Source organism: Folsomia candida, unplaced genomic scaffold, assembly GCF_002217175.1.
Source record: "Folsomia candida strain VU population unplaced genomic scaffold, ASM221717v1 Fcan01_Sc005, whole genome shotgun sequence".
Lineage (NCBI taxonomy): Eukaryota > Metazoa > Arthropoda > Collembola > Entomobryomorpha > Isotomidae > Folsomia > Folsomia candida.
Genome location: NW_019091197.1, coordinates 8,079,579 through 8,091,151, shown reverse-complemented (window position 1 = coordinate 8,091,151; position 11,573 = coordinate 8,079,579). Strand labels below are relative to the sequence as shown.

General features: G+C 37.1%; 1 long non-coding RNA gene across 2 annotated transcripts in view; it reads right to left on the bottom strand.

Annotated features, from left to right (window-relative positions):
• Positions 1 to 2,036: 2,036 nt before the first annotated feature.
• The window catches only part of LOC118435696, a 55,595-nt gene continuing 46,058 nt past the window's right edge, over positions 2,037 to 11,573 (bottom strand). For both annotated transcript variants that reach the window (XR_004834964.1, XR_004834965.1), the window contains 2 exons: positions 2,878 to 2,958; positions 2,037 to 2,804 (listed from right to left, as the gene is read on the bottom strand). This is a non-coding gene — a long non-coding RNA (uncharacterized LOC118435696). The remainder of the gene's footprint in view (positions 2,805 to 2,877; positions 2,959 to 11,573) is intronic.

Genomic DNA, 11,573 nt, shown 5'->3' with positions numbered 1-11,573 from the left:
AGGTACTATTCTTTACAGAAGACTGTAAAGGAACAATAAGAATTTACTATACAAAGGATCGAAAAAAATTATCAAATTATGTGTGCCAGAAGAAGGAAAAGTTTTCTGATCGGATGATGGTTGTTGGCGCAATGAACGGCCGTGGCGTGTTACCACTGATTCATGTCAGTTCAAATGAGTTTCAAATTTCTGTTTCAAATAATGGGGCCTAAAATTGTGACGGCAGTTTTATTAATTTGCATATGGGTCTAATACTTGGTTTCACCCCTTGGTTAAATGCGTTTGTAACGGTTTATTCTAATTTCATAGTAATCACCCTTCTAGGGAATATTTTGTTAGCTAATTTATTTGAGTGTTACAATAATTATTTATAGTAATTAAACAAACAAGGATTTTTTATATTATTGCTTGTAACGTTCGTGACAAATTTTGAAATTTTTGCGGATACAAAAGTATTTTGCCTACTTCTCCATAACGTTTTTGGTCATATAGGAGAAAAATATTTTAACAACGTCCACGACTGACGTCACTGTCACTGATGTCAGCATCGTCCATTTCTGCATCCCAAATCAAGGTGCGTCCGTCGAATTTTACGCAGCCGCATTGGACCACATGGAAACAAATCTGGAGATGACTGGACTTTCGACCTAATCCTGGGGTAATCCGACTCAATGACGCGATTACGTTTCAGTCAGATACATCTCTGCAAGGTAAGCATTTAATGGTTGGTGGTGCGTTACGTCAAAATTACATTTCATGAAATATTTATTATTCAGGAAGAATAATCGGGAAATTCTTTCAGGATAGGGGCTTCCCTATAAATTATGAGTATCGAAACTGTTAATGATCATTAAAAACCTTGTTATGAATCGTAATTACCTCGCAAGTCGAATAATGAGAGTAAATTGATCAGAGACTGGCTCACTCTAAATAAAAGTTGTGGAAAATTTACCCAAGGTTGAGTAAAAGAGAGGATGACACAACAATTGTGGAAATTTTACTCAACCGATGGGTAAATTTTGTTCAACTTGTGCAAAATTTATCCAACGGTTAAGTAAAATTTACCCAATTGTTGTGTCATCCTCTTTTTTACCCAACCTTGTGCAAATTTTCCACAACTCTTATTTAGAGTGCTATAAAATCAAAATACACCTCATACTTATCCAGTTCATAAAAACCTAGCATATCAAACACTCATTTCCTGCAATTGCTTTTTGGCAATAAGAAAATTTCTAATTACTGCATCCGACTTTGAGAAAGATGGGAAATCTATGTATCGTGCTTTGCCGCACTTTATTTCAATTGGATCGAACAATGTGAATGTTATAAAACAATTCATTTAAGTTTATGTATATTAGTCAAGGATTACGATTCAATGAAAGAATGACGTTTGACGATGTCAAGCTATTCATAGTTATCAATAGTTTGGGTTTTGATACTTGTGAGTCATTAATAACGAAGTAAGCGAACATATTAGGGACTTCCAAGTTTGTTTTTAAAAAATCGTTTTTCTCGCTGTTTCTGACTTTTTATGTATGCACAATCTACGAAAAAAATCAGAAAAAGCGAAAAAGCTTGTTTTTGCTTGCGAAATTTTTTGACAAACTTGGAGGTCCCTGTTGTCACTTTTCCATGTGAATTACATATTTATGTATGCACATGAAAAGTAAAAGTGCAAATGTATGTCAGTTACGTTGACGGTTTGAATCACCTTTTCAATGCTAATGAAACATTGAAAACGCGTTCGATTTGGGCTTCCCAATGAATTATTACCAGAGTCCGGCTAAATATGTTCTTAAACACTCCGAAATATGCTGTAAAATGTTTAATCAAATCGCCGAAATATTTATAAAAACATTTCTTCAATTCCTTTTAAATTGCTTCAAACTTAATTTATTTAGCATCAAAAACGCCAACAAGAAAGCTTTTGCACTTTAAACTGACCAGCTGACAATATTTCTACATGCTATGATGCCATACATCTACGATAATCGGACAAATAATATGACCACACCCACCTCCCGGCTATTCTGCACTCTTGGTGCATTTTTCAATTTATCCCAATATATTGGCACCATTTTGCATAACCGATTGTTCAACCCCAAAGGTGCTAGTAATTCCAAAATTGTAGTCTTTTCTCAATCGATGTTCTGATTTGATGTGCACCAATTGCGTCACGGGTTGTTTTATACCAATGGTGCGACTAAGATATTCAATACTGGTCAAGGGGATTTTTTATTACCTGATGTAAAAAAAAGCTCGTGAACAGACAGACAGACAGACGGACAGCCGGACAAGAGAAATTCAATAGCTCCCATGCTACGCAGGGTGAGCTAATAATGACATCCATATAATTTAAAGAAAGTGATCTGCTCATATCCAATATAATCATCTGACTTTTACAATGCCATGTATTTATTTAATTTCAATAAAATTCCGTCAAAATATGCTTTTCAGTTCTCAGTACAAAGTTCATATGATTCTCTCCCAAAAAGTTACCATTGCAACAGATTCAAGAAAAGTTTAATAGAGTTATAATACCATTCAGTATTTGATTCATGATTTTATTGTTGCTAAAGTTGCATACAATTTATTTCACTAGAAAAAGGTCACGACCTTGATTAAATGTGATTATCAAGTGATAAAATATACTAGTCGATTGACCATTCCTTTATTTATCTCCCAACTTTTCCACCACCCCGATACTCCACTGTGGACCTTTTATTGCTGCAGCTCCCATAGTCACAGATTTTAGAGCAGCAATCGTAGCCAAATTTACAACCACTCCCATCCGATAGACAGCCCTGCACGCGTATTTATGGACACTTTAGATTGCACAAATCATAAATGCAAACTTTATTGGTTAAAACTCCTTACACATTTCTTGGTATCTGGGTTGCAATCATTTGTGCAACAGTCCTCAGGATCCACACAATCTTTCCCGACACGTGCGCATTTCTACTCAAAAAAATGTACATAACTCGATGCTGTCAAGTGTAACCCCCCGATTTGGTTCAAATTATGAAATTATGTGGTTCAAGTCAATACAACCAATTTTCCTAGAACGAGAGACATCCAAGAGTTAGATGCATTAATAAATATTGACCCACGTATCTTGTGCATACGACATCTCTTTGATGTCTGATTAGCTTCAAAAATTCCGACGTTTCCGATCCTGTGGCAGGGACGGTTACTTTTAGTAAAATCATGACTACCAATTTTATAGTGAACAGCTTCATAGTGCTGGTGTTATAATCTCGGAATAATTCGTCTGACTGATTCAAACCACAATATCAAAATGACATTTGAATGTTCAGATATTTTTTATTCAGATTTGTCATTGTTGTTTGAAAGGCCATAAACTTGAAATTGCATCCTGTCTTTCAATTTATGAATGAAATGTTTGCCCAACATTTCATTGATAATTATCGGAAGTAACGGAAATAATGTTGTTTATTCCCTAATGAATTTAATTTTAACACCGGATTTCGTTCGGGTCATAAATACATTCTTCTACGTTTATTTGATATTACACTATTCAAGGATGACACCAATTTATAATACTTTCCGTTATGGTTTATTTTTTTAGAATCTGAAATGTATACATTTTAAAGTACTTGCGAGAGTTTTTGAGAATCTGAGTTTTTTGGAAATCTCAGGCCGAGATCTACCCTTGCAACGGTGTTCGTCTAATAGAAGAGCTGACAAAGAAATTACGATATTCTTGGCTCATTAAAGGAAGTCGCATCATATCGATAAAAAATGTATGAATCACCAATACTATGGATAACCGGGTGTAGGATCCTGCGGAGAGTTTAAAAAATATTGTATAATATTTTTAAAAAAATATTACGCCGCGGGTAGCTATAATGCTACCTATTACCCGACCCGCTACCCGCAGCCCAACTACCCGTACCCGTGCTTTTTTTATTTCGGCGCGAATTAAAAAAATCAAAAATATGCACGCTTAGAATTACATTCTTTAGAATTTAAAAATTCAGGCTACACAAATTTTGAAAATTAGCCATTTCTAGCAATTTTTTAAATTTCTAACTATAAAAAGATCTCCAAAAAACGAATTTTCAAAATTTCTTGAAATGGGATTTGTATATAATGAAGGTACTAATTCTCAGCATACATGTTTGTATTTTTTAGAATTGTTAAAATTCAAAAATGTATACTTATTTGAATATTCGAGATTTTGCCGGAAAAAGGTTTGAAAATCCCGCCCTGTGCTTATATGCGAGCACTAAAAAAACAAAAATATGGGTCCGCTTATTTTTGATGGTAAAGTCCAAATTAATCCAATCAAGATGTGAATATTACATGTGAAAACCTTATCAGTCCACTGAAAATCAAATTAATACGCAAATACCTATAAAATTAATAACTATTAATTTGCTCAAAATTGTTTATTGAAATAACTAAATACTTTGATAAAGAACGTCCGGGAATGAATGGGAATGCGCGCTCTAGCGAGTATATTGACAAATCAATAAACCCGCGAACTATAATAATTTAAATTTCTGAAAGCCCACTTCATTAGGGTCAATTTGGTATATCACTCTTAAATTTCAAAAATGGATAAGGGTAGAAGAAGCTTGTTTGAAAGGGAGCTGTTAGCAAAACGAGTGATGGAGTTCTACAACACGACAGCCAACCGAGACTCCAAGGTGACCTAGAACTTTTTTAAGCAGGAAGGAATTCCAAGTTCAAATGTGTATTCCTACATAAAAAAGTTCAAGGATTCCGAAAATGTGCAATTCAAGAAGCCAGCTGGTCGTCCGGCGAAGCTAGCGACCACTCGAGTGAAAAATAGAATTGAAAAAATTTTCAAAACCAAGCCATCAACGTCAGTAGCTGTAGCTGCCAGGAAAGTCAAAATTTCCAAAAGCTACCTGGGGGAAATTAAGGTCCATAAATTAGGAATCAAAGCAAGGACCAAAAAACCTGCACCAAATTACAAGCCCGTACAAGAAAGTCGGATCAAGGATTGCTGTCAAAAATTGTTGAAGAAAATGCGTGGAAAAGTAGTGATCCTGGATGACGAAACGTATGTTCCGGTTGACCCTTCAAATCTTCCAGGGCGTCATTTTTTTCATAGCTCGGATCCCTCTGAAGTGGCTTATGAAGAAAAAGTACGAAAAAAAGACAAATTTCCAAAGAAATATTGCATTTGGCAATGCATCTCCAGTCACGGACATGTATCAGACCCGGTAGTTCTCGAAGGGAATATCAATCAAGATATTTATCTGAAAAATTGCGTCAAGGCTGGATTGGAAGCATTTATTAATAGGTTTCACAAAAATGATAAAGTTTTGTTTTGGCCTGACCTCGCCACTTGTCACTATGCAAAGAAAGTGACCGAGTACCTCAGAAAGAAAAATATTGATTTCGTACCAAAAGATATCAACCCACCTAATGTACCCCAACTGTGCCCAATCGAAAAATTCTGGGCACGTTCTAAGTCAGTATACTCCCGGCTTCAAGATGTGCCTGACACCTTTCGAAAATTCAAAGGACGATGGAAGAAAATCACCTCGGAAGTGGCAAAAACTTCGGGAAAAAATTTAATGAAAAATCTTCGCAAGAAAATCGAACTAGTCGCCAACGGGGGTGTGGCGGCCTTAGCTATTAATTAAATTATGTAGGTACGTATTTGGTATTATACATATGCAAAAAGTTTAAAATTCCGATAACTCATTGTGATTTTATGACCACATTTTCAGACCATTCCCATTCATTCCCGGACGTTCTTTACATGTAGATGTACAGTTGCGTTCCTTCATAATTCCCTTGCCTAGTTCACACCAATAATTTGATCATTTTCCACGTAAAAACTGCCATCCTCCATTGCAAAATTACCCCGACATGTTGAAGAAAAGGATGCGAGCCAGAACGCAGAGAGGAAGAGGTTTGAAGTAAAACCGTTCATTCTTCCCCTGTTTTGGTTTAAATTTTTTAGGATTGCTGCAATATTCTGTGGGCAGCTTGTTAAATTTTGATACAAATTCCATGAATAGCAGTTGCTTTTATATCCGGTTCCAGTAGCATTTATTTCGGTATCACTCAACATAGCCAAAATTTATGCACCTCTCATAAATAGTGGGCAAAACAACGAGATAGAAGAAAGCACACACACAAACCTTCCCATGCTAATAACCTTGGTTAACAAAATTTTGATAAGCTCTTATCAAGCTTTATTCTGATATACCCGTAATCCACCCGATAAATAAGCTTCCGTGTAGTCCAAGCACAAATAATTATTTCATAAACAAGTTCACTCAACTTTACTTTTCGTATAATATTTACGCTAGTAATCTAACTCGTGGAACATATACAAATGTTTTGTTTGTCTTTGTTATAGATTTTCTTGACTTTTCAAAATAATGAAAACAGATAATTGGCACTATTACGAGTTAGATTACTAGCGTAAATATGTATTATACTAAAAGTAAAGTTGAGTGAACTTGTTTATGAAATAATTATTTGTGCTTGAACTACACGGAAGCTTATTTATCGGGTGGATTACGGGTATATAAGAATAAAGCTTGATAAGAGCTTATCAAAATTTTGTTAACCAAGGTTATTAGCATGGGAAGGTTTGTGGGTGTGCTCTTTTCTAAGTCGTTGTTTTGCCCACTATTTATGAGAGGTGCATATATTTTCGCCATGTTGATAGATCCTGATATAAAAGCAACTGCAATTCATGGAATTTGTATCAAACTTTAACAAGCTGCCCACAGAATATTACACCAACCCTAACAAATTTCAAACCAAAACGGTGAAAGAATGAACGGTTTTACTATAAACCTCTTACTCTCTGCGTTCTGTCTCGCATCCTTGACTTCAACGTGTCGGGGAAATTTTGCGGTTAGAATTTCCCCCACGTCGTCTACCATCAGTGGGAGTCATCAATTGGTATGCTTTTTCACTCTTCATATCAAATTGGTATTATCAACTATGTTATGAACATGGTAATATTTTCAGATCATTACCCCTGATGACAATTTGAGTCAGAAGACAATTTGGTATCCCTAACGAGGCCGATTTGAAGAACGGTGTGCGAATCGATTTCGGTAAGACCCCGAATGACGCCTTCGTCAAAAGCCGCACCCCTTGGAATGACCTCTACAGCACCTATGGATGGCAACAAGTGACCTCTCGGATGACGGGGCAACTCGGCTCCTCGTTCATAGAGCGGGAAACCACGAGAGTCATAACCACAAACGACTACACGAACGAGAGCGAGCAAAACGTGACGATCCGGGAGACCTTGTCGCACGCCATTGTGGACTCGGTGGAAACCACTTGGAGTGGAGAAATTGCACTAGGAGCGAGTCATAATTTCAACATTGACGTCCTCTTCATAAAAGGGTCAGCCACTTTGACCCTCAACGCCAGGATTGGGTACTCCAACAAGAAAACTTAATCCTCAACTGTTGGATCCAGTACGGAAGTTGCACTAGTCTTAAAACCCAAGAGCTCCGTTACTATCGAGATTGTCTCCAAGATACAGTGTCGGACAGATGTCTACGTCCACATAGTCGCGTCAATTTCATTTTCAAATTGTCACTGAACTACTGAACCAATTTTCATCATTGATATATCAAATTCTCACAAATTTAACGTAATTTCATAAAACATATGAGTTATTTCTGAAAATTCTGGGAAAACTGAGAATCATAGTGCAGAGCGAGAGAGGATGAAATTTGAGCGGAAAGAAAGTCTACGTCCACTTCACTTTAATTGTCAACAACAAAAATCTCTCCAATTTATAAAATCAGGTAACTTAATAAATCTATCAATAACATATGCCGCATTAATTTTTAAATAATTTTCTTCCAGAAAAATATGATGGCGTCGACACGCAAGGAAATTCCTATCGCTATTCGAGATCTTGTCATTCAGGACTGGAAGGGTGGACAAAAAGGGGGCTGTCGCAGAGACAAATATGGACCAAGTATAAATTAGCAAGGACAACCATCCAGACAATCATTAAGAACTTTAAAGCTAATGGTTCAGTCCAAAACAAGGTCAGAAGTGGTCGAAAACCCATTTTGGCTCACCGAGAAGTACGCCACGTGCTCAACAAAGTCAACGTTACACCCTCACTTAGTGCTCCAAAGCTATCTACCGAGATCAAGGAGATGTTCGGCAAACAGGTTAGTCCTATGACCATCCAAAGAACACTGAATAAGGGAAATTTGAAATCCCACAGAGCAGTCCGGAAGCCTCTTATTGTACCGAGGAATGCAACCAAACGAGTGAAGTTTGCCAGAGACCACATTTCCAAGCCACAAACATTCTGGGACATATTTTATGGACTGACGAGTCAAAGTTCAATGTCTTTGGGTCAGATGGGCGTCGTAGAGTGTGGAGGTATCCAAAAGAAGCTTTGAATCCAAAAAATCTCAACCCCACAGTTAAGCACGGCGGCGGGTCGGTAATGGTGTGGGGATGCATGGCTTCAAGTGGGGCAGGAAAAATGGAATTTGTTGACGGAATTATGGACCAATACAGGTACCAGGGAATACTTGACCGTAATATCCAGGAATCTGTTCGAAAACTTGGACTTGGACGACGATTTGTCTTCCAACAAGACAACGATCCGAAACACTCTGCCACGTACACCATGGAATACTTCAAGAAAAAAAAATTTCGAAGCTAGAATGGCCTCCGCAATCTCCAGACTTGAATCCCATTGAGCATCTGTGGGACCACATTGAAAGAGAAATAAGAAAACAATCTTTTTCAGGAATTCCGGGCCTTAAATCCAGAATTCGTGAAGTTTGGGAAACCATTTCTGAAGATGTGACCAAGAATTTGGTAAACTCTATGACTCGACGCCTTGAAGCCGTCCTTAAAGCGAACGGAGGCCCAACCAAATATTAAAAATTAATTGTTATAACATTCCTTATAAATTACAGTTTTTTTTGTATGTTTTCTCTTACTGGACGTTGACTTTTGTCCATCCAATTGTTTTCATTTTGAATTAAAATACATCTCTGGCCTAAAATAAATTTTTTAGCGGAAAACTAATAATGTGCTATGAAATTACGTTAAATTTGTGAGAATTTGATATATCAATGATGAAAATTGGTTCAGTAGTTCAGTGACAATTTGAAAATGAAATTGACGCGACTATGTGGACGTAGACATCTGTCCGACACTGTAGGTGAAGGTGAGGCTAGGATGAGGTACAACGCCAGGTTGGAGGGTTACGTGGCAACAAATTACAATCCAAAGTACAAGAATCATCATTTCTGGGCAATTCCGGTAACCAGCGTGCTTCGCGCACTAGGAAAACCCAACCCAACCATTGTCACACAAACGATTAAGAGTTCGGTCTACTTTACTAAATCAATTGTCGTTCGGGATCGTAGATCCAGGGCAGTTTTACGTGAGTTTGACGTCAACAATCGGGACCAAGTCGTAATTTATGAAATGGAGGATGGCAGTTTTTACGTGGAAGATGATCAAGTTATTGGTGTGAACTAGGCAAGGGAATTATGAATGGGACGCAACTGTACATTGACCTGTATCAAAGTATTTAATTATTTCAATAAATATCTATGAACACAAAAATTGTAACCAATTTTATAGACATTTGCGTATTCCTTTAATTGTCGGTAGATTAATAATGGTAGTTTTTCTAATGTAATATTCAGATCTTGATTGGACTAATTTGAACTTGTTTACCATCAAAAATGTGCGAACACGTATTTTTTGCTCTCATTTAAGCGATAGGTGGGACCTTGAAAAAATTTTCCAGCGAATATCTCGAATACTCAAATAGATGCAAAATTTGTAGAAAGCATGTAAACATAACCAAGTAACATTTGTAGATATGTACTATGCCCACACATCCTTGTTCATTACATACTTTAGGAATTTGTCCAAAGTATCATCGTGTGGTTAATTATTTAATTAAGTTGATTCTGAATTTTAAATTCCCAATTGCTTGTTAGTTTATTAATTTTATATTTAATTTTAGCAAAGTATGTGGACAGTTGTTCTGGCGAACGTTGTAAAAATTATGAACGTAACATATGCAACTAAGCATTTCTGCATACATGACATCTAAAAAAAATTGCATGAAAAGGTTTTACCTAAAAAAACTTGCATTGCCAGCATTTAGACGAATTTTACTTCTCAGAGTTAGTTAAAGTGGTGCATCATACATAGGTTACCCGATTTGCGAAAAATAATCAGATTTTACTGAAATCTTGCAACCATTTTAAAATTGTGACGCACTTCCACCGAGTCAAAATAGGTTAATTTCATCAAGAAAATAAACAACGGTTCAAAGTTGATCTGCCCTCACGAACCTGATAAATAGATTTGGGGAAAATAATTTTTGGATCCCTATGGGGCAAAAATGTAAAGCTAATCGGCTGATACACATCGCATAAAAAATTATTAAATTTGAATGAGAAATACTTACAATGGAGGTCTCCCAACGTATGCTCACCTATTTTGACCAAACTGGCGTCGATCGACCACAAACATAGGTTAGGTTAAATAAATCCAGCAGAATATATTGATTATGCCTCGCACTACACATATTGTCCTATTCGTGGTTGCATGTTTCAGGTGGGGATTCAACACTGAAAGTGCGATAAATTGGGATGGCATATATTTTAATGCGGACATAACGATGTTGTGCACTTCTGAGTGTTACAGAGACCTTGAGGTAGAAAGTGATCAACATCGTTATTTCGACGAGGTACGATTCTTGAATCCCTACACACAGTTACGTCACTTTACAATGTGTCACACCACAAGAATTTTTCATCTTAGGAGAGGAATTAGCTTTGTTGGCACATTTAAATGTCCCGCCACCGAAAAATCAGTAAGACATAAGGCCATCTTCATAAGTCTGGCTGAAACCATGGGATACCATCAAGGTTATTAATTGAAATGCGCATACCTCCTTTCTGTTGCGGCTATTGAAATGCGACAAGATTTCGTTTTTTCGGATATGTCATTTGTTGACGGAGGAAATGGCCAATGCGTCCGACAAGCTGCTCGAACGATTGGAAGTGCGAAACTGATCGTTTTTGATGAGAGTGTAAAATCACCGATATATATTCCGTGCTTGACGTATGATCCGATCAAGTATGCAAATGTGGGGGGTATTAGCTTGTCAGGGATAAAAAAGGTTTGGGACGTGCAGAATATGAACATGAACAAATACCTGGCGTACGTGTTGGAGGTCGTACTGTGGATTTATTATAGCCGGTCACCTCATTTGCATATTTTGACACATTCGCGAGAGACATAGAGTTTATTCAACATGGAAAGCCCGCATCGCCGAAAATGGGCATAGTGAGATTTATGCAAATGAGGTGACACGCCTAAGTAAAAGGATAGTACGTTTAACTTGTGGCCATTCCTTGTGGATTTCCCAATGTAAGTGTTGAGGATATCTGTGTGGTGGGAAGAAGTGGGGGGTAGTATAATCTGGCTTTGGTTAAGTTTAAGGAAGATGAGTGGAATACAAAACTTTTCGGAGGGAAAAAGGGTTTCGGACCGATTTTGTATTTAGCGGACGAAGCTACGTACGACAC